Below are 22070 nucleotides of genomic sequence, written 5' to 3'. Positions count from 1 at the left end.
ATTATATAAATGAAAAGAGATTTTATGGTCATATCAAATTGTTGCAATTATATATATATATATATATATATATATATATATATACATATATATATATATATATATATATATATATATATATATATATTTGCAAATAATATAGTAAGTTCCTTAAAAATAAAAATAAATAATCAAGCATTGCATTTCATGCATCATTTGCATAAGCAGGTTTCTCTTTCGCCAGATGTCTCATTGGTGTTTCTTCTGTGCTTCAGCCAAGCTGACTCATCGGTACAACACTCGCGTCAATCACTTCAGAATCATGGAACATCTTGAGCAAGAGAATAGAGACCTAAAAGAGGAGATCTCCCGTCGGACTTCCATTATAGAGTCAATGTTAGCTGCACAGAGCCAGTCTTCTCCAACACCCGCAACTCCTCCTCCTCCTCAGAGGATTGTCATTTCAGAGGTGGCTACCTCTACCATACCTGCTTCCTCTCATTTCGCGCCTGCTATGCTTTCTGGATTCCCGTGGGGAATGCCTCCAAACTTCATGCCTAAAGGTTTTGTACCTACATTTGCTTATATGTTGCATCTAGCCCGGTCATGTTTGTGCCACCGCCCAAAGTGCATACCCTACCTCGTATGGAGGACACCATTTATCATTTCGAGCCATCCGAGGGCCCGGACGTTTATGAGAAAATGGATGAAATGAAAGATCAATTTCTTGAGTTGCGTAAGGAGTTGAAAACGTTGAGAGGTAAGGACCTTTTTGGGAAGAGTGCTACTGAATTATGTCTAGTGTCGAATGTGAAGATTCTGGTGAAGTTCAAAGTGTCTGACTTTGAAAAATACAGGGGGAACACATGTCTGCTCAGTCATTTGGTGATGTATTCCCACAAGATGTCTACCCAAACTGATAACGATCAACTGTTAATCCACTACTTCCAAGACAGTCTGATCGGCACTGCATTAAGATGGTATATGGGGTTGGATAACACAAGCATCCACACTTTCAATGATATGGGAGAAACATTTGTCAAGCAGTATAAGTATAATGTGGATATGGCGCCTGATAGAGACCAGTTGAGGTCTATGTCTCAGAAGGATAAGGATACATTCAAAGAGTATGCACAGAGATGGAAAGAATTAGCTGCTCAGGTCACCCCCCCCTCTAGAGGTGAAGGAGATGACCAAGATCTTCTTGAAGACCCTGAGCTCATTTTATTATGAGCGTATGATTTCCAGTGGCCCCAGTGATTTTACCGAAATGGTAAACATGGGGATGAGGCTTGTAGAAGGCGTCCGAGAAGGACAGTTGTCAAAGGAGGAGGTATCATCTAGTAAGAGATACGGAAGCAGTTTCAGTATAAAAAGGATAGTGAAGCCAACACAATCATTAGTGGGAGGCAGAAGAGGCCTCAGATCAGAAGGAGTCAACCACCCCGTCAACACCATCATCAAGTATCCTCAGTAATTCCCGTTTTCTCAGCAAATCAATCAGCACCAATTCAACAACAACAACATCAACAACAACAACCGCAACAACGAGCAAACACCTACAACAATAACAATACCAACAATCATCAATAACAAACTTTCGAGAGGAAGGAGGTCTCTTTCGACCCAATTCCTATGACTTGTGCAGAACTTTATTCGTCATTGGTTCTCAAGAACCTACTCCAACCAAGGAACCCGCCGCAAATACCTGAACCACTTCCATGGTGGTACAAGCCTGACCTCCGTTATGCTTTTCATCAAGGAGAACCCGGACATGACATTGAGAACTGTTATCCGCTTAAATATGAAGTTCAGAAGCTAGTAAATAGTGGAATGGTGTCCTTTGAGGACCGTGCATCTAATGTGAAAGAAAATCCACTGCCAGCCCATGGAAATTCATCTGTGAATATGGTAGACGGCTGTCCTGGGGAGTTCAAAGTGTTTGATGTCCGTTTTATCCGGAGGTCCTTAGTAAGAATGCATAAGGACATTTATATGGTAAGGGATTGTGAGCATGACCATGATGGTTGTGCTATCTGCAGTGTCAATCCAAGAGGTTGTGAGATTGTGAAAAGAGACATCCACCAGTTGATGGATGAGGGTACGATTCAGATGGTTCAATCCCGTTATGTAGATGACAATGTGAATGTGATCGTACCAGTGATTAAGAACCCCGAGAGGGTGGTGATTCAGTATGACAACAGTAATAGTAACAGCTGTAGCACCTCAAATTTGCACCTATCATTGTACATATCATTTCATGTTAGGTCATAACATATCATAACCCATTGCATAGCATTTGCATTGTTCCTCAGTTGCCTCAAGAGCAAGCAAGCAAGAATTAGGTCAAACTGATCAGGAGATCAGTCTACCAATCAAGCCAAGGTGTTTCTCAAGGAATCAAGGTCCTAGGGTTTGACCAACAAGTTTTCATGCCTTGGGGGTCTTTTTGAAGTGTTCAAGTCAAGGGTTGAAGCCTCAGAGGTCAGCAGTCAGTGCACAACCAGGTCAAAACCCTAAACAGTCAACAATCAATCAAAGCAGTGGATGGTGGCCATTCTTGTGGAATTTGGGCACCATGGTCAATAATCAAGAGTTCATATGACTTGTAACATCATTTGAAGTCAAGTTCTCAAAGAATTAGGTTTGGAATTCATCAGAAATACACAGTCAAGTCCAAAAACCCTAGAAGGTCAAAGTTGGTCAACTGTGGTTGATTCTTTGGATTTGATGGATAGAAATGGTTTGAAGGAGCTTATTCATGTCCTAATAGGCCTCATATATCATGGCAATCAATATCATTGAAGAATTTGAAGCAAATCAGAAGATTTCCCAAAATAGAAACTGGACCTGTAATTTTAACTGCCAAAAATAGAAACTTCTTGATCCTCAACTTGCATCATGATACAAGCTCCAAATGAATTTTTGCCCAACATGAAAGTTGAAGATCTTGTTCTCCCATTTTCAAAAAGTCCAAGAACTCTCAAATCCCATGTATGGTTGTCAAGATATGATCAAATCATTTTCATCAATTTGTGAACTTCAAAGGACCATATCTCCCAAACCATAAGGCCAAATTTGGTGGGGTTTTTTCCTACAAACCACATTTTTCATCCTCTTTCCAAAAATATAAACTTCATGACCTAAAACCTTGCCAATCAAAATGGCATTTTTGGACCTATTCTTTTAAAAATCAAAGTTTGACTCAAAGTTGACTTTTTGATCTATGGACTTTTTGCACAATTGGCCAATTGGGATTCACTCTATACCATATTTGTGACATGTTCCAATTCCAAAACCATGTTCATTTCATCATTACATCATCATTATGGACCAAATTGCAAGATGGACAAATGGTGCAAATAGCTTCACAAATGCAAGGCAAGCTAGCAGGTCATGTGCAAATCATAAAACAGCAAATTGGGCAGTCATTCTGCAGCTGGCCAAGGCCCAAATCGTGCAGGAACATACACCTCTCTTTCCACTCATGCCAAAATTAGTAATTTGCAATTTGTTTTCTTTAAGCTAAGCAAGCTTAACATTGGATTAGAGGACCTAAAACAGACCATATAAAGGATATTTTCTGTTGTTTCCAAGCCCTAGCGGCAGCTATCAGTCACAGAACTTCTCATTCTCTCAAATATTCTCATCTTGCATTTTGGAATTTTTTTGGTTCAAACCTTCAAAGGAATCGACCCTTGCTCAGTTGCCCTTGCCTTTGCCATCATTTTGGGAGCTGTTGGGAGCCTTGAACCTTGACTGTAACAGCATTTGCATGAGCTGGTTTTCCAAGCTTCAATAATGGTGAAACACGATTTGGTTGCTTCCAAGCCTTGCTGAGCACATTCCCTTCGAGTGTCCTTCATTCCAAAGCTTGGTGAATTTCTGTTTCAGCTTATATCACTCCAAACGATACTGTTCCATTGAGTTCTCAAAGACAAGTAAGTTTTTCGACCATCTTTTTTCTCCAAACCATGTTGTGTTTCTGGTAGAATGTTCATTACTAAGTCCATTGCTATTTATATCATGCTAATTGGTTGAGTATGCTGGAAGATTTGCTGATTTGAAATTTGATGTATGAGTGCATTTGCCTTCGATTCATGATGGATATAGTGTTTTAGGGAAAACCATGCTTGGATTCTTAAAGTATGTTGAATGCTGATGAGGTTGGTGTATATGATTTCTGTTTCTGGGTGAATTCTTCATGGTCGAATTTGTATGGTGGTGATAATACCCTGTTGCTCATGCCTTTAAATCTGTCTAGAATTCGCATGAAATTGAGTGTGTTAGTGACTAGCTGATGTCTGCATGAGTTTATTTGCCATGCTGAATGAGTATTTTCTTGCTGGAAATTTCGGGATGAATAGTTGAAAACCGTGTGTGTTTGCTGCGTTTGATTCTGGGTGTATTGGCATACTGGTTTTCTCTTTTTCTGTTTACTGTAGCGTGGCCATTTAAATTGTAGGGTAATACATATTGCTGTGCTTGTTTTTTTGTTTTAAAAAAAAAGAGAGGAGGAATATTCTAATAGGTGGTGATTTATATGCTGTTGCTGTTTTTCCACTGTGCGTATTGGTTTTCAAGTATTGGTTTTCAAAGGTTTCCATTGGTCATTAGTGCCTTGCCTACTATGGGCTATGCATTTTGGACGCGGACCCTACTGTTTGGGATTTAAAATCCCATTAGGTTGGCATTGCTGTTGTTCTGTTCTTTTACGTGGCCGGTGGGGATTTGTTGTGAAGGCATTTTCGGCTACATATGAAGCATAAGCATTTAATTCTGGCTTTCATTTCAAACATATTAGGCATTTGTTTTCTTGTAGCCATGCTTTTTTTTCAGAATTGTAGAGTAGCTTTTCCTGTGCATGTTAGCTGTTGAGGTTTATGTTATTTGATTGGGGTAGCACCGCTGTACATGTCAGTTCTTAGAGAGATATTTCATTTGTTATGGCAACAGTGGACCAACAACAGCATGTACCGTTTCTTTTCTTGTCTGCTGTACTGCCAAACACTGCCATGCATTTATTGCTGTCTTGCCGTGTACCGTGGGTCCTACTTAATGACCAGGACGCAAGCCACCAAGTGGAGCGCTGGGACCTTGTGTACAGTAGTGCGTTTCTTTTTCTGTTTTTTTCTTTTTTCTTTTTTTTAATAATTATTAGATGACCATTATTTAATTCAATTTATTTTGGCAATGTTTGTTCCAATTTATTCCTCAACTTGCCAAATTCATTTTTAATTCATTTCAGCTCCAAAAATTCTGATTTTTTTTTGCATCATGTCCATGAGAGTGTCTAGTATTTGTTTGTGATTTTTAATTAATTTTCCATTGGCTGGATTTTAATTGATAATTATTTTCCCAACATGTATGCAATAATGATATCTCTTGCCATTCCAATTGTGAAATAATGATGTTATATCCATTGCCTTTGAAATTTTTTGTGATGAAACTAGACATGTTCACCTTCATTTTGGTATAAAGTTTGTGGATTTCCCATTTGTGGTTTGCTGGTTATGATTTTTTGAAGTTATGTGTCACATTTGGTGTCATACCATGATCATGCATGTTCCCTAATTTTGTTGACATATTTCCCTACATCCAAATGATCCCAAATTTTGCATTAATGTTCCTTCACATGTCTATTTCATGTATGAATTTTCTTGGAATTAATCTTGCTGTTTTCCATTTGATTGAGAATTTTCTTCCATGCTTAGTCATTTGTTGACTTTTTGTGATACACCTTGCCATTTCCCTTGTGAAATCCTCACATCATATTGTATGTCCATGAATTTTCATATGTGATAACTAGATTCTTTGAGCTTTGCATTGGTGTTAATCTCATTCATTTCTCTTCTGTTTTCAATTTGATATGATTTTTTGAAGTTGACCCATGCTTGTTGACTTTCATTGTGCATACTTGAATTTGGTTTGACTTCATGATTTTAATTGACTGCCTTCCTCTCATCCAAATGCCATGAAATTTTACATGTCTACCATGTTAGATGTTAGGATTGAGTGTGATTTATTTGATGATTTTTGAAATTGTTTGGGTTGACTTTTGATGCAAGTCATTCTGTTGACTTTTGTGTGCTTCCCTTTGCCTTATTTTGACTTCAAATGTTCATGAAATGATCATAATGCATGATTTGAATGTGGGCCCAATTGTGTTTGCTTCCTAATTGTTTGACCTTGACTTTGGTTGACTTTTACTTGCTGCTTTGACTTTTTCTTTCATCTTTGACCCTAGGCTAGCCCTAGTGGTCCTTTGGACTTATGTTGAGTTCATCTGTTTCAGGTTGAGCATAGTGCTTCCAAGATCATACCAATTTGATTGATGTTTGTTTGTCTATATTGTGCTAACCTTTTGGTTTTGTAGGTGACTCATGTGTTTGAGTCTTACTTTGCACAGTTGACCTTCTGTAGTTGACTGTTTATCCATTCCTGTTGGTTTTAACTTTGAAACTGTTTACTGATTGGTTTGACTTTTTCAGGTACCTTAGTTGCTTAAGTTCTCTGAACTTGCTTTGCTTTGCTTTTTAGCATTTGCTTTGAGGTATAAACCTTTCTTCTTCATGTAGTCTGGAGACCCGGTCTGTTATTTGACCGGGCAAACTGTCTGAAGTCCTCCTTAAGAGGCAATGCCTGTGTTTGTTTACTTTGTCCCTGTACAGAGTCAAAGACCTCCTAAGTGAAGAGGCAATTGGTGGAAGGTAGGGATATGCAGTCTATCCCCCACTATTCAGTGTGTCTTCTGTCTTGCTCACACCACTGTGTTGATGCATTTCAGATAAAAACCCAAGATCTTGTGCAATTGCACAGTTGAGTCAGTTTTAAATGTGTAGAAGGGTTCCCACTTTCTGAACCCACACATTCTTGTCAAATGCTCTCCCAGGCCAGGGATAGAAGCAATGAGGCACACCCCTCATCTCCTTTCATCTGCTTCACCTTAGCCTCTCAATGGCAAGGTTAAGAGCACACTTACCTCATTCCAGTTGGCCCTAGTGCCTAACCCTTGATGTTTGAGCCCCCTTGTTGGTGTGTTTATTTTATGCTGTATGTGTTTGTGATTGCTTTGTTTGCCTCTCTAGGTTTAGTTTAGGCTTGCCCTTGTGCAATAGGTTTGTGCTTGACTTGCTTCCTGTGCAAGTCAAGTCTGTGTGGCTTACTCCCTTGTGTGAGCCATACTTAGAGTTGTTCGGCCGAACTACGGCAACTCTGATTCTCATGTTCAGATGAGATACGTAGGCACGAGACGCGATGTCTTGCCGAGTTGGACTAACCACTAACACTAACTCTTTTCTCTCACCCCTGTGTGATTGAGATCTCTCTTTTCTCTCGCCCTCGTTGCGATTGAGACTCCCCTTTCTCTTGCTCTAGTTGCAATTGAGACTTTGTTTTTTTCCTGTGTCTGTTCAGGATAGGTTGGCCCTTGTGCCATTTAGCTAGAAACCTTAACTTAGGGTTGACTTTTGCATGACAACATCTAGGCTCGAGTCGTAGTCTCCCTAGAGTTGTGTCTCCCTCTGTTATCTGGTTAGGCTAGATCCTTGTCCCTGCGTAGGGGAACTACATCGCCCTGATCTTCACACCAGATGAAGTATGTAGGCAGGAGATTGAGCTGATCTCTCCGGGCGGCCTTTTCTTTTCTTTTGTGTTTGTTTGACAGTTATAGGCTGAGTCCCCGACTCCCTATCTATCTGTTGTGTTGTTTAGGTTCGGATGTCAATGTAAGTCCAGTGATTGGCATTTGGGCTCCATGTTTGCCTCTTTGCGTGTGTTTTAGGTTCGGATGCTGACATAAGTCCAGTGATTGGCAGTCGGGCTCCACGTTTGCCTTTGTCTTGTTTTGTTTGTGTGCGTGTCAGCCGAGCTACGAATGCTCTGATTCTTCTCTCGTCCGAGAAGATACGTATGCATAGGATGCGATATCCTAGCGAGCATGTGTTGTCTCCCCAGTCCGAACTACTTCGACTCTGATGTCTATGCCCGATAGACTAAGTAGGCCCAGGATGCGACATCCTGCCGAGTCAGTTTCAGTCAGTCTCTTTCGTTTCTTTCAGCCAGTGTGTGCGAGTTTTGAGCAGTGTTTAGCAACCAATATTCTTTCCTTTTGTGCGTGGATCCCGTAGAGTACTACGGATGCGTAGGGTGCCTAATACCTTCCCTTCGCATAACCGACTCCCGAAACCATTCCTCTTTGGTCGCGAGACCATGTTCTTTTCCAGGTTTACTTCGAGCGTTTCCTTTCCCTCTTTTGGGATAAATAACGCACGGTGGCGGCTCTGTTGTTCTTTCTTTTCCCGCCGGTTTTTCGCGCGATGCGACAGCAGTATCAGTCAAATATCAGTATCGTTGTTGGTCATATGGTTAGCGGGCCTACTCCCATATTCATCCGATAAGGCTGTTCCGTATCAGTATAATACAACAATGTTGAAGGATGGCCAAGAGGTTCCATTGCCTACGACCAGTTTTGTAGTGAGCATTGCTGATGTTACTAAGGTGACCCGTAGCAGTCGAGTGTTTGGGCCGATGTTCCTAAAAGTTGTAGAAGATTCAACAGTTAGTAAGAAGGTGGAAGTACCTGTAGTAGATCCGATTAGCACTTCAAAGCGTCAGTCTGGTGAATCCAGCAATTTGAAGATTAATGATGATGATGAGGTACTTAGGTTGATCAAGAAAAGTGAGTTTAATGTGGTGGAGCAGCTGCTCCAAACCCCCTCAAAGATTTCAGTACTGTCTCTGCTTATGAATTCAGAAGCACACATAGAAGCACTGCAAAGAGTTCTTGAGCAAGCGTTCGTGGAACATGATGTTACGGTGGATCAATCCGATCATATTGTGGCTAACATCACTTCCTACAACAATCTCATCTTCTGTGATGAAGAACTCCTTGAGGAGGGTAGGAATCATAATCTGGCTTTGCATATCTCTATGAACTTTAAAGACGATGCTCTGTCAAATGTTCTTGTTGACACCGGATCTTCATTGAATATACTTCCGAAGTCAACACTGTCAAAGTTGTCTTATCAAGGAGCTCCCATGAGGTATAGTGGTGTAATCATCAAAGCTTTTGACGATTCATGCAAAACAGTGATAGGTGAAGTGGACCTTTCGGTGAAGATATGTCCGAGTGATTTTCAGATTACTTTCCAAGTAATAGATATCCACTCGGCCTACAGTTATCTGTTGGGAAGGCCATGGATTCACGAGGCGGGAGCTGTCACCTCCACATTGCATCAGAAACTCAAATTTGTCAAGAATGGGAAGCTTGTTATTGTTGGCGGGGAAAAGGCGCCGTTGGTTAGCCACCTGTCATCTTTCTCTTACGTTGAAGTTGAGGATGAGGTTGGAACTCTGTTCTAAGCCTTATCTATTGACGCTGAAAAGAGAGTTGGGGCACCTATGTCCTCATTAAAAGATGCAAGGAAGATTTTTGAAGAAGGTAATGTTGATCAATGGGGGTGCATGGTAGAGGTCTCCGACAACAAGAACAAAACCGGTTTGGGTTTTCAGCAAGGTTCATCAACTACAAGATCTGAGGATATACAACTTAGCTTCCGTAGCGGAGGGTTCATTCATGGCAATGAACAACACTTAGCTGTTGTGCTAAAGGATGATCAAGAGGAAGACTGCACCAATTTTGTGACGTATGGAAAGGCTTGCAACAATTGGACTGCTGTTGATATTCCTGTTATTTTGCATCAATTTAACTAATTGCTTTTATATGTTTTAAAAAAATCCTTCTCCTATGCCTAAGGGGGAAGTGCACATTGTTGGGCATTCCAAATTTGATCATCAATAAAATTAATTCTATTCATCCATATCTATGATGTTTTGTTTTTGTTTTTTGCTTTATTGTGAAAATGGTAATCACAAAAAACATAAATAAACTTGTCCATCTGCATAATATTTGGTCACAAATTCACTTCTCTAAAATCAAAATATCAAATCATTATGCAGGTTGGTTTCTCACCCCATTGAATACAATATTCCTTCTCCTTCTCCAAATTTTGAATTCCCTGTGTTTGAAGCCGAGGAGGAAAGTGATGAAGAAGTGAGTGATGAATTATCTCGTCTTCTTGAGCATGAAGAAAAGGCCATTCAGCCATTCGAAGAGCAGATTGAGTTAGTCAACTTAGGTTCCAAAGATGATGTGAAGGAAGTCAAAATTGGATCTCAACTGTGTCCAGATGTGATGAAGGGGTTGATTGATTTTCTTCGAGAGTATTCAGATGTGTTTGCTTGGTCCTATCAAGACATGCCTGGTTTGGATTCTGAGATTGTGGAGCATAGATTGTCATTGAAGCTAGAATGCCCGTCAATCAAGCAGAAGTTGAGAAGAACACATCCTGATATGGATGTGAAGATCAAAGAAGAAGTGAAGAAGAAGATTGATGCCGGTCCTTGCGACCGTCGAGTATCCACAATGGGTGGCCAATATTGTGCCTGTGCCGAAGAAAGATGGAATAGTCCACATGTGTGTTGACTATAGAGATTTGAATAAAGCCAGTCCGAAAGATGATTTCCCTCTGTCACACATTAATATGTTGGTAGACAATACTGCTAAATTCAAAGTCTTTTCGTTTATGGACGGATTTTCTGGATATAATCAGATCAAGATGGCACCCAAAGATATGGAGAAGACCACATTCATTACACCTTGGGAAACATTCTGTTATAGAGTGACGCCTTTTGGTTTGAAGAATGCTGGCGCAACTTACCAAAGAGCAATGACTACTCTTTTTCATGATATGATGCATAAAGAGATCGAAGTTTATGTTGATGACATGATTGCTAAACCAGCTGATGAAGAGGAACATGTTGAGCATTTGTTGAAGCTTTTCCAGCGCTTGAGAAAGTATAAAATCCGCTTGAATCCCAATAAGTGTACTATTGGTGTTCGTTCTGGTAAGTTATTGGGCTTTATTGTCAGCGAGAAGGGTATTGAAGTTGATCCTCCCAAGGTCAAAGCAATACAAGAGATGCATGCGCCCAAAACTGAGAAGCAAGTCAAAGTTTTTCTCGGCTTGAATTATATCTCAAGATTCATTTCGCACATGACTGCCACATGTGCGCCTATATTCAAGCTTCTTCGGAAAGATCAGTCTTGTGATTGGACCGAAGATTTCTAGAAAGCTTTTGACAGTATCAAGGAATATCTGCTTGAGCCTCCGATTTTGTCTCCGCCTGTTGAAGGAAGACCATTGATCACGTAATTGACTATGCTTGAAGACAGTATGTGTTGTGTTCTTGGTCAGCAAGATGAAACTGGAAAGAAAGAATTTGCAATTTACTACTTCAGTAAGAAGTTCACCGACTGTGAAACTCAGTATTCTATGCTAGAGAAGACTTGTTACGCATTGGCTTGGGCTGCTAAGAGTCTACGTCAGTATATGTTGAATCATACCACTTGGTTGATATCCAAAATGGATCCAATCAAGTATATATTTGAGAAGCCTGCTTTAACTGGGAGGATTGCCTGTTGGCAGATGTTATTATCAGAGTATGATATTGAATACCGATCTCAGAAAGTAATCAAAGTCAGTGTCTTGGCTGACCATTTGGCTCACCAACCGATTGAAGATTACCTGTCAGTGCTGTATGATTTTCTTGATGAAGAGATTTTATACTTGAAAATGAAAGATTGTGATGAACCATTTCTTGAAGAAGGGCCAAAACCTGGTTCCCGTTGGGGCATGGTATTTGGTGGAGCTGTTAATCAATATGGTAATGGCATTGGGGAAGTGATTATTACTCCTCAAGGTACGCATCTTCCATTTACATCTAGATTGAATTTCAAGTGTACAAACAATATGGCAGAATATGAAGCTTGCATTATGGGGCTTGAAGAGGCCATTAATCTCAGAATCAAGCATCTAGATGTCTTTGGAGATTCAGTTTTGGCTGTGAATCAAATCAAGGTGAATGGGAGACGAATCAACCAGGTTTAATACCATATAGAGACTATGCAAGGAGGATTTCAACTTTCTTTACAAAGGTTGAATTTCATCATATCACTCGAGATGAAAACTGGATAGAAGATGCTCTTGCAACGTTGGCATCAATGATTGTAGTGAAGTATTGGAATGAAATGCCCAACTTGACTGTGATGCATCTTGATAGGCCAACCCATGTGTTTACTGTTGAAGAGATTAAAGACGAGAAGCCATGGTATTATGACATCAAGTGTTTTCTTCAAAGTCAAATTTACCCGTCTGGGGCATCTTTGAAAGATAAGAAGACTTTGTGAAGATTAGCTGGCAATTTCTACCTGAATGGTGATGTATTGTACAAGAGAAACTTCGATATGGTTTTGCTCAGATGCGTGGATAGACATGAAGCAGACCTATTGATGACTGAAGTCCATGAAGGTTTCTTTGGTACTCATTCCAATGGACACGCAATGGCGAAGAAAATGTTGCGAGCGGGTTACTATTGGCTGACAATGGAATCTGTCTGTTGCAAGTTTGTGAAGAAATGCCACAAGTGTCAAATATATGCAGATAAGATTCATGTCTCTCCGACACTGTTGAACGTCATTTCCTCTCCATGGCCCTTCTCCATGTGGGGAATTGATATGATTGGCATGATTGAGCCCAAATCTTCTAACGTACATCGTTTCATTTTGGTGGCAATTGACTACTTCACAAAATGGGTTGAAGCGGCATCGTATGCAAATGTAACCAAGCAAGTTGTTGTAAGGTTTATCAAGAATCAGATCATATGTCGTTATGGTGTGGCAAGTAAGATCATTACTTATAATGGATCAAACTTGAACAATAATATGGTGGAAGCTCTTTGTAAAGACTTAAAGATTGCACATCATAATTCTTCTCCCTACAGGCCCAAGATGAATGAGGCTGTTGAAGCTGCGAATAAGAACATCAAGAAGATTATTCAGAAGATGGTTGTGACCATATAAGGATTGGCATGAGATGCTCCCATTTGCTTTGCACGGGTATCGTACATCTATCCGCACTTCAACAGGGGCAACCCATTTCTCTCTTGTATATGGCATGGAAGCAGTGCTCCCCGTAGAGGTTGAGATTCCATCATTGCTTGTGCTCATGGAAGCCAACTTGACTGAGGCTGAATGGTGTCAGACCAGGTATGATCAGTTGAATCTGATTGAAGAGAAGAGATTGACTGCCATGTGTCATGGTTAGTTATATCAGCAAATAATGAAGAAAGATTTTGACAAGAAGGTTAGACCTCGAGTGTTCAGAGAAGGTGACCTTGTGCTCAAGAAGATCTTATCTTTCAAACCATATTCTAGGGGCAAATAGACTCCTAATTATGAAGGCCCATATGTTGTTAAGAGAGCCTTTTTAGACGGTGCTTTGATTCTTACAACTATGGATGGTGAAGAGTACACTCGTCCTGTGAACGCAGATGCAGTCAAGAAATACTTCGCCTAAAAAAGAAAAGAACAATTCGCTAAGTTGAAAACCCAAAAGGCCGGCTTAGGTAAAAATGAGCGTCTCGGTGGATTGAAAACCAGAAAGGGCGATCCAGGCAAAAGTTAGAGACATAAAATAGAAATAATTTTCCCGATAAATTGAGTACCCCACCTTGGGGCAATTTATGCAAAAAAATAGGGACTATGGCAAGTAACTGCATCCTGTTGATCTTCAGTATTGGGAAACACTTTTGAGCGCAACGGTCAACGGTGATTCATCATCCCAAGTAGCGGCCAAAATCACAACGAATATCAAAAGTTGGTGGAAGGATTAGTGGTCATTCGTTTTCAATGCAACCCTTTTCCATGTAAATTACCATTTTCAGCTTTGTAAAAATCTGCGGAGTCTTGTCATTTACAGACTACCATTCTATTAAATAAAGTTGAGCTTTTATCCAATTGTTTCTACTCTTATTTGCTTCAGCCAAATAGTTTTAAATTTTATTATGATCATTTTCGAAATTAAAAACTTTTAAATCAAAATCATTTCCTTAAACATATAAAAGCATGGATTTTAAAGCAATTAAAAGGAATGTCCACAGCAATTCGAAAACAGAAAGCCCTAAGTGTGGAGCATTAATGGTTCTCCCCAAGCAACTAACCTTCCGTTGTCCCCAGCCGAGGGGTTGATTTATTTCCCAGCAAAGTTTGTGTATATTCCCCGGCGTAAATGGTGATTATTACCCGGCTTATCACCCGCATAGCAGAGTGAGGATAACATCCTCAGCAGTCTGCTTAGTTGTAGTAGAACCTGGGTTTTCCCTCCAGTCGCCATCCGATTCACTCCCAGTCAGAGTTTCCTCCTGGTTTCTGAGCAGCTATTTGTGTTTATCCTCTGCATGGTTGTCTCCCATTGGATATGGTGTTGACCTAAAATTCCTTGCAAACTCGATAACGGTATTTTTCCTCAGCAAATATCCTCTTTCCCTAACTAGGGTTGAGCCTTTGGGATGTTGATCTCTCTTTTCTCCAGCAGTTGTCTCCCTCTTTTGTGGATTGACTGAGGATTATATTGATGATTCAATTTTGTGACATCGTTGTATCATTTGCGATCGTTTTGTCAGCATGATCATCATATATACATATACATATACATATACATATACATATACATATACATATACATATACATATACATATACATATACATATACATATACATATACATATACATATACATACACTCATACACTCATATAACTTGCATTATTGCATTATTGCATTATTACATTTTGTGATTTTAATCCTCTGCTATGATGGTACTTTATCCCCATACAAGTTTGGTGTTTGTCCTCCCTCAATTGTAGAGTGGCAGGCCCTTAAGCAGAAAGACTTTAACCTTTCTCCTTTTCCCACTGAGTTATTTCCTCGTGGATGAGTATTACTTCAGTTTCCTCCCTAGTTGATTATCTGGATGGAATCGCTCCCCTTGAGTTATATCCTCAATGAGTTGAGTCTTGTTTGACCGTTTCTTTCTAGCTTTTACCTAGATAGATGTTTTGGGTCTCCTAAGAGTTTATTACTCAGTAACTGGTAATATTTTTCTTAGTTTTCACTTTGTTACTTCTTGCCCAATACCCGACAAAAGTACCCCCGTCTTTCTCCTCAGTGGAGTCCCCAATGGATTCATTTTTATGTTTCCCCGTGAAGTATATCCTTGATATGTTCATCCTAACCAGTGACAAATATTTTTCTTCCCCTGCTTTGAGTCTATCCTTGATATGTTCATCCTAACCGATGACGGGTACTCTCATCTTTTGGTATTCTATTGTCGCAGCCCGAAAAAATACAGAGGTGCGAAAAAAACAACCGGCGAAGAAGAAATGACAGAAGAGTCGCCACCGTGCGTTATTTATCCCAAAGGAGGGAAAGGAAACGCTCGAAGTAAACCTGGAGAAAGGAAAAGGAAAAGACAAGGTCTCGCAACCAAATCTTGGGTTCGGGAGTGGATTATGCGAAGGGAAGGTATTAGCACCCCTACGCATCCGTAGTACTCTACGGGATCCACTCTTGTTGTTTCTTGTCTAAAGGGTGTGTGTTTATCTTATGTATTATTTACTAAAAGGGTCAAGAGAAAAATGACTCGCATAGATATCGCATCCATTGCATACGTATCTCATCTGAATATGAGAATCAGAGTCTTCGTAGCTCGGGTACCTAAGGGTTAAGGATAAGTGTGCTCGCTAAGACATCGCGTCTTATGCCTACGTATCTCATCGGGAATGAGAATCAGAGCAAAACGTAGTTCAGCTAACTACGGGAACAAAAGTCTCGATTGCAACTAGGGCAAGAGAAAGGGAAGGTCTCGATCGCAACGAGGGCGAGAGAAAGGATCGCAACGAGGGCGAAAACAAGCAAGGATTAGTTGTTAATTGTTAGTCAAACTCGGCAAGACATCGCATCTTGTGCCTACGTATCTCATCTGAACATGAGAATCAGAGTTGCCGTAGTTCGGCTACACGCACGCCAAACAAACAACACACAAGCAGGCAAACATGGAGCCTGAATGCCAATCACTGGACTTACATCAGCATCCGAACCAAAACACACACGAGAAGGCAAACGTGGAGCCCGAACGCCAATCACTGGACTTACATCGGCATCCGAACCAAAACACACGCACACTGGAACCCGAATGCCACTCGATGGACTTACATCAGCTTCTAAGCACACAACAACCAAACAAGTTAATAGGGAGTCGGGAACTCGAGCCTATAACTGTCAAGCACACACACAAAAAGAAAGAAAAGGGTGCCCAGAGAGATCTCGCACGATCTCCTGCCTACGTACCTCGTCTGGTATGAGAATCAGGGCGACGTAGTTCCCCTACATAGGGATTGCCATCTGAACATGGACTTACAAAAGGAGGACACCAGTTGTGCCAAAGGAGAGTGGGCAATGTGTTCACGTCCTTGCAGTAGGTGTCGCAGCTCGCTGAATCGAGTCTTAGGCAGTTACCTCTTTGCAATAGAACGGACTACATGCCACAAGATCGGAGACGCTAGGAAAGGTCTAGAAGTGGGGGAAGCTCTGCCCTAGTGTTGTCATGCAGTATGTACTTAAGTGTTTAGGATTTACAAATGGGAATATCTACCTAATGTTGGCATGCAAAGAATATGGGAATCCTACCTATGTTATCATACAAAAGGATATGGGGATCCTACCTATGTTATCATACAAAGGGTTCTATCTAATGGGTGCTACCTAATCGGAACAAGAATCGACGAATGGAGCAAGGAGAAGGGTTAGGGATAAGGGTAGATGGCGATGCATGAAGCAATCGACTTACAAGGTTGATGGCGATGCATAAAGCAATCGACTTACAAGGTTGATGGCGATGCATAAAGCAATCGACTTACAAAAGGGTGGATGAATACGTGCTGGTTCTGTTAGATTTTTGAAAAATGATTACTCGACGTTGGATCGAGGTTTCGGTCTTGTTTTGAAATGGTTATCGAATGTTCATTTTAATTCTTGTATTAACAGATGAATAAAGAATGAAAGAATATTATACATTTCATGGGAGAGGGATACATTTGTTATGAATGGGGGTTGTCATGGCAATCAAACAATATAAATATATGCCTCATACATCATACAAGTAGGCCACAGTTAATCGTACAAGTAAGATATAAACAAGTATATAATCGAATCAAATAATCAAAGAATGAAATAATGAAGCATTAAACAATGTATGAGTGTAAGTGCGAAGGAACCGGCTCATTGTAAGAAAGCCCAAGAGTAAGCTATGTGAGGTTGATGGCGATGCTTAAAAAGCAATCGACTTACAAGGGTGTAAAAAATGGGCTCGATATTAAATCGAGAAAAGTATGATTTTTATAGTTTGAAAAAATGGTTTTTGAACTAAATTCAAATACAATAACTATGCATTATTAACAAATGAAATTATAATAAACATAAAAAAGGATATTAACAAAATACCAAAAGAATAAAAAATGCTAAAGGAAAATAAAATCAAATAAAAAGCAAAAAGTACCACACATGAGTATTGAACCCTCCCCACCTAATATTATGCAACTGCCCTCTCTCCACTAGGCCACTCAACACTATCTGCTATTGAGGTACTACCATAAATATATGAACTGGAATAAAAGTTTAAAATAAAAACAAAATAAATATTTCCATGGTTTTTTTGTATTATCTCTGTTAAAAACAAATTAAGTTAAATAATAAAAAGAATAAATAATAAAAAAAGAAATTAAGAACATATAAACATTTTCTGATTTTTGTATTAAAAACAAAATAAATTAAATAGTAAAAAGAATTAAAAAAGAAAAAGCAAGAAAATGGAAACGGAGAACACAGAAGCAGCTTCATCGTCCTCGTCCTCCCCATCTGCTTCACACAAAGAACCTCAATGAAATCTCTCTCCGCTCTCGAAAACGCTCATCAACTCTCACAATCTCCCTCACACCAAACCTCACATTTCTCTCAATCTCACAATCGCTCGTACCTCAGCATCTCACTCGCATCTTTCCGTCTCTCACACGAATCCCTCTCTCGCTCTCAACGAACCCCTCTCAATCACTCTCAACTCTCACAATATTTTCAACAGCAAGCACATGAGAAAGATAGAAAGAAAGAAAAAGAAGTACTTACAAAGTGTCACGGCGGTGGTGGTGAAGGACGCGAAGAAGCTGGCCTCCAGGTAATTGATTTTGGGATTTTAGGGTTTTTCCGCCTCTAGCTCTCTGTTGTTCTCTAGGGTTCTTTTTCCTCACTGATTTCTCCCTTTTTATAATCCCATTGCTAGGGTTTGGATGAGATCAAAAGAGTATGGAATTGGAAGTGCTTTTTTTTTTCGTGCTGCTCTGTTGTCTATCCCATTTTGGTGCTTGCTCTGAAAAAGGTAACATGTACCTTGTACTTCTTCTGTGAAAATGTTTCATTTTTGTTGCTTGTGAATTTTTTACCATCTTACCGAGTTGTTGTGATTTTACTGCAGTGAATTTTCTTGCAACTTTGAGGCTTCTGTTAACAACACTCAACCTTGCAAGAGTAGCTTGTTTCTCCATGTGAAAACTTCACTGTTGGTAAGAAACAGATTCACCACTATAACTCACTTGAATATATGTTTTCTCTTTTTTTGGAATTGGACTGATTTTGGTGGGTTGTTGTATGCTGCAGGACATGGTTGTTGGTGATGAATTAAGGCAAAGTAGCATGGGATTAGGTCCAAGTTTGGGAAATTAGGGCCTTTGTTTGGTTTTGTCATGTAATTTCTGGTTTGATGTAAGTTGGATATGCTTGATGGATAGTTCAGGTCTTGGTGGATGCAATATGGGATTGTGTTTGTTAGGTCTGATGCATTGCAGGTTACTTCATGGTGCAGGATTGAATGCTAGTTCATGATCATGACCGACTACAGGATGTTGGTTTTGGATGCCATGTGTTTATGTTTACAGTTTAACTTCGGGTTGTGTAGAATGCAAGAAAGGTCCATTTGTTGCAGACTGATGTTGCTGCAGGTTGTTTTAATGGTTGTGGTTAGAACAGGAAGATGATTTTGAGCCTCAAACAGCATGGCCACGGTGTTTCATCCTGCAGGTGTGTATGCTTTAGCTCTGCAGCAGGTGAGAGTTGGCATTGTGAATGTAATCTCTGTTCATAACTAGGTTCCATGCTTCACAAGTTTTAATCCCACTGCTTGTATTCAATCCCTTTCCCTCATTGGTTTCTTTTGCTGCAGCCTGGACTTGTATATCATCTCAAATTAAGGTTTAGCGATGGTAGCTTTTTTTTTATGCAGGCTTGGAATATGTTTGGCTTTGAGGTGTGCATTTCATTGTGAAGAGGATGCATTGCTGCTATGCACTTGGCCTTGCAAATTATGTTGAATCCTTCTTCCAGTTCAGCATGTGGTAGGTGGCTAAGCATGGTTTTTTTGGTTTTGCAAGGTAACAACCATGTGCTTGAGTTGGAAATAGGTCAGCTGGGCATTGATGTGTTTGTGATCTTGCTTGTGGCTTGCAAGTCAGCATGTATTGCTGAACTTTTATGCATTGCTCGTTCTTTCCTTTGTTTTAAGGATATTGACTTGTGAGTTGGTTTCACTGTAGAACTTGTGAAGGGCTTGCTTATAGTCTATGTTTTTTTTCTCATGTCCAACTGCAATTTTGGTACTTTAGATGCAATTGATACATTGCAGGTTCATTTGTAATGCATTGTGAATTGGTTAGCCTGTCAGTTGCTCTGGTTGCAGCCTGTTTGCATGATGACTATTGGTATGGTTTGTTGGCATAAAGTTTCTTGGTGGTTTTTGACATGTCAAGACTGACTTTGTTGTTATGTTATGTTGGACTGTAGGATGGTTTCAAGGTACTGCAGCAGGGTGATTGAGGTCTGCAATTGGCCTTGTATTGGCACGCTCAAAAGCAGCATCCAATGAATCTTTTACTTCACAAACTGAAGCGCGACGAGCTTCTGATGTAAAAGCTCCATGTACTGTCAAGTGTTCAATTGCCTGTATGTCTTCAACGTCTTCAGAAATCATTGGGGTCAACGACTGAAAATTTTCTAACAAAGACACTTCATTCTGTCCCCCAGTTAAAGCAGGTGTTGGCATGGAAACATCCAGAATTGACACCATATTCTGCCTTCCTTGCCCTGATAACATTTGAATAAGTCCATGAAAATCCACAACCCCAGAAACAGAACATGCATCTGCAGTAGACCCAACTGGTAATATTCGGAATGGAAGACTAATGGAGTGTAGTGCAGCAGCATAAACGGCACTTGAGTGGTAATGCTTCTCATCTTTAATGTGGAGGAACTTGGAAGCTCTACCTAAGGAGGGCAGACCAACAGGTACAATTAGTTTAGAGTAGGATGATAGTCTTGAAAATGATATAGCATCATGAAGCTCCTCTAAGATTGTACGCTTCCTGGTCTGAAAACTTGCTCGTGAACCAGAACCACGGGCAGCATACAGCAGGACAGGAGTGCTTGTATACTCATCCACAATGTTTTCTAGAAACTCAGCACCCACAGAAGAGAAACCTCCAGAGTCATCAACTACAAATTGAAATCCCTGTACATGGTCACATTCTTTAACAAAAAAACAAAGTCTATCACTAATTTCTTCCCCATGTGAAGCCCAAGAAAAAAGAATCCCTTCCAATTCCATAATTGTCAAATTCCTCAACATCCGTCCAAACTCCATTTAAATCATATAGACTTTGGGGGTGGAAATGTACTTTCTTTTTGATTTCTTTGTAAATGGATATCCAAGTGGAAAAATATGGGTGAATTTTGGGTTTAATGGACTTTGGTCAAAGTTGACCAAAAAAGTCAACTGTTGACCGAAGTCAACAGTTGGTCAAAAATGCCAAATTTTGTATTTTCTTGTATGGATAAACATGTAATGGTTTACAATGACATGAAATAAATTAAAATGGATTAACAAAATGGTTTGAAGCTGGTTTCCAAATTGTTTTGTTTATGACTTGAGTGCTTGACTTTGAAAAAGAAAATAACTTGACTAATAATATATATGAACAAAAACATCAAATGAGACCACAAGGCTAGGGTTTTGACAAAGTGACCATGCACCAACGGCATGACCAACAAGTGGCTAGAAACACAAGAAACTTGGTTGTTCAGATGACCCAGACCATAGATGTATCCACAATCACAACACCATGACTTTGGATCAAAACCACAATCCTCATACAAAACCAAAGTAAAGTTAGGCCAAGCATGCCACACAAACATAAAAGATTTAGGACCAAAATCGGGGTATGACATCTATCTAGTAAAAGGGTAGTTGTAATCCCTATTTTGTTCCCAAGAGAGTTAATCCTTGATATGTTCATCCTAATCGATGATGGGTTTCCTTCTCTTTGTGTTCTTCTACCCAGTAACCGATAGTTGTAAATCCTACTTTCCCCCTGTAGAGTTTATCCTTGATATGTTCACTTTAACCAGTGACGGATACTTCTCTCTCTCTCTCTCTCTCTCTCTCTCTCTCTCTCTTGGTATTCTATCCAGTAACTGATAGATGTAATTCCTATTTCCCTCCTCACAGAGTCTATCCTTGATATGTTCATCTTAACCGATGACGAATATTCTCTTTGATGGTTTTCTATCCAGCATTCGATAGATGTAATTCCTACTTTTTGTCTAGTGAGTTTATCCTTGATATGTTCATCTTAACCGATGACGGATTTTCTTTCCTTTGAGTCTATCCTTGATATGTTCACCCTAACCGGTGACGAATATTCTCATCCTTGGTCTTCTGCCCAGTAACTGGTAGTTATAAATCCTATTTCTGTAGTTTCCCCAACAAGGCTATTCTTACCCAATAACCGATAATGAATACTCCCACCTGTCGGTTCCCAGCGAGACATCCTTGATATGTTCATCCTAACCGATGACGGGTGTCCTCTCTGTCAGATATTTATTATCTCCTTACCCAGTAACAGGTAGTAGATATTAAATTTCTACTCCTCATGTGTTGAAGTTTATTTCTTCCCCAGTTTAGTTGAATGCGCATTTCCTTAGTGAAATTGCTTCTCCTGCATGGTTCAAGTACTTCAGTTTTATCCTGATTTACTCGTATCCCCTGTAGATGTTTTTGTTTCCCTGGCTGAGTCTTTCCATTTTTATGGAA

The 22070-nt window shown here is 39.9% G+C and overlaps 1 pseudogene; it reads right to left on the bottom strand.

Annotated features, from left to right (window-relative positions):
- Positions 1 to 19772: 19772 nt before the first annotated feature.
- Positions 19773 to 21807, bottom strand: LOC127102707 (uncharacterized; annotated as a pseudogene).
- Positions 21808 to 22070: the final 263 nt, after the last annotated feature.

The sequence above is a fragment of the Lathyrus oleraceus genome, chromosome 7 (assembly GCF_024323335.1).
Source record: "Lathyrus oleraceus cultivar Zhongwan6 chromosome 7, CAAS_Psat_ZW6_1.0, whole genome shotgun sequence".
In the NCBI taxonomy this organism is placed as follows: Eukaryota; Viridiplantae; Streptophyta; class Magnoliopsida; order Fabales; family Fabaceae; genus Lathyrus; species Lathyrus oleraceus.
Note: the sequence above shows the minus strand (reverse complement) of the source record. Positions and strands in the feature narration are given on the sequence as shown.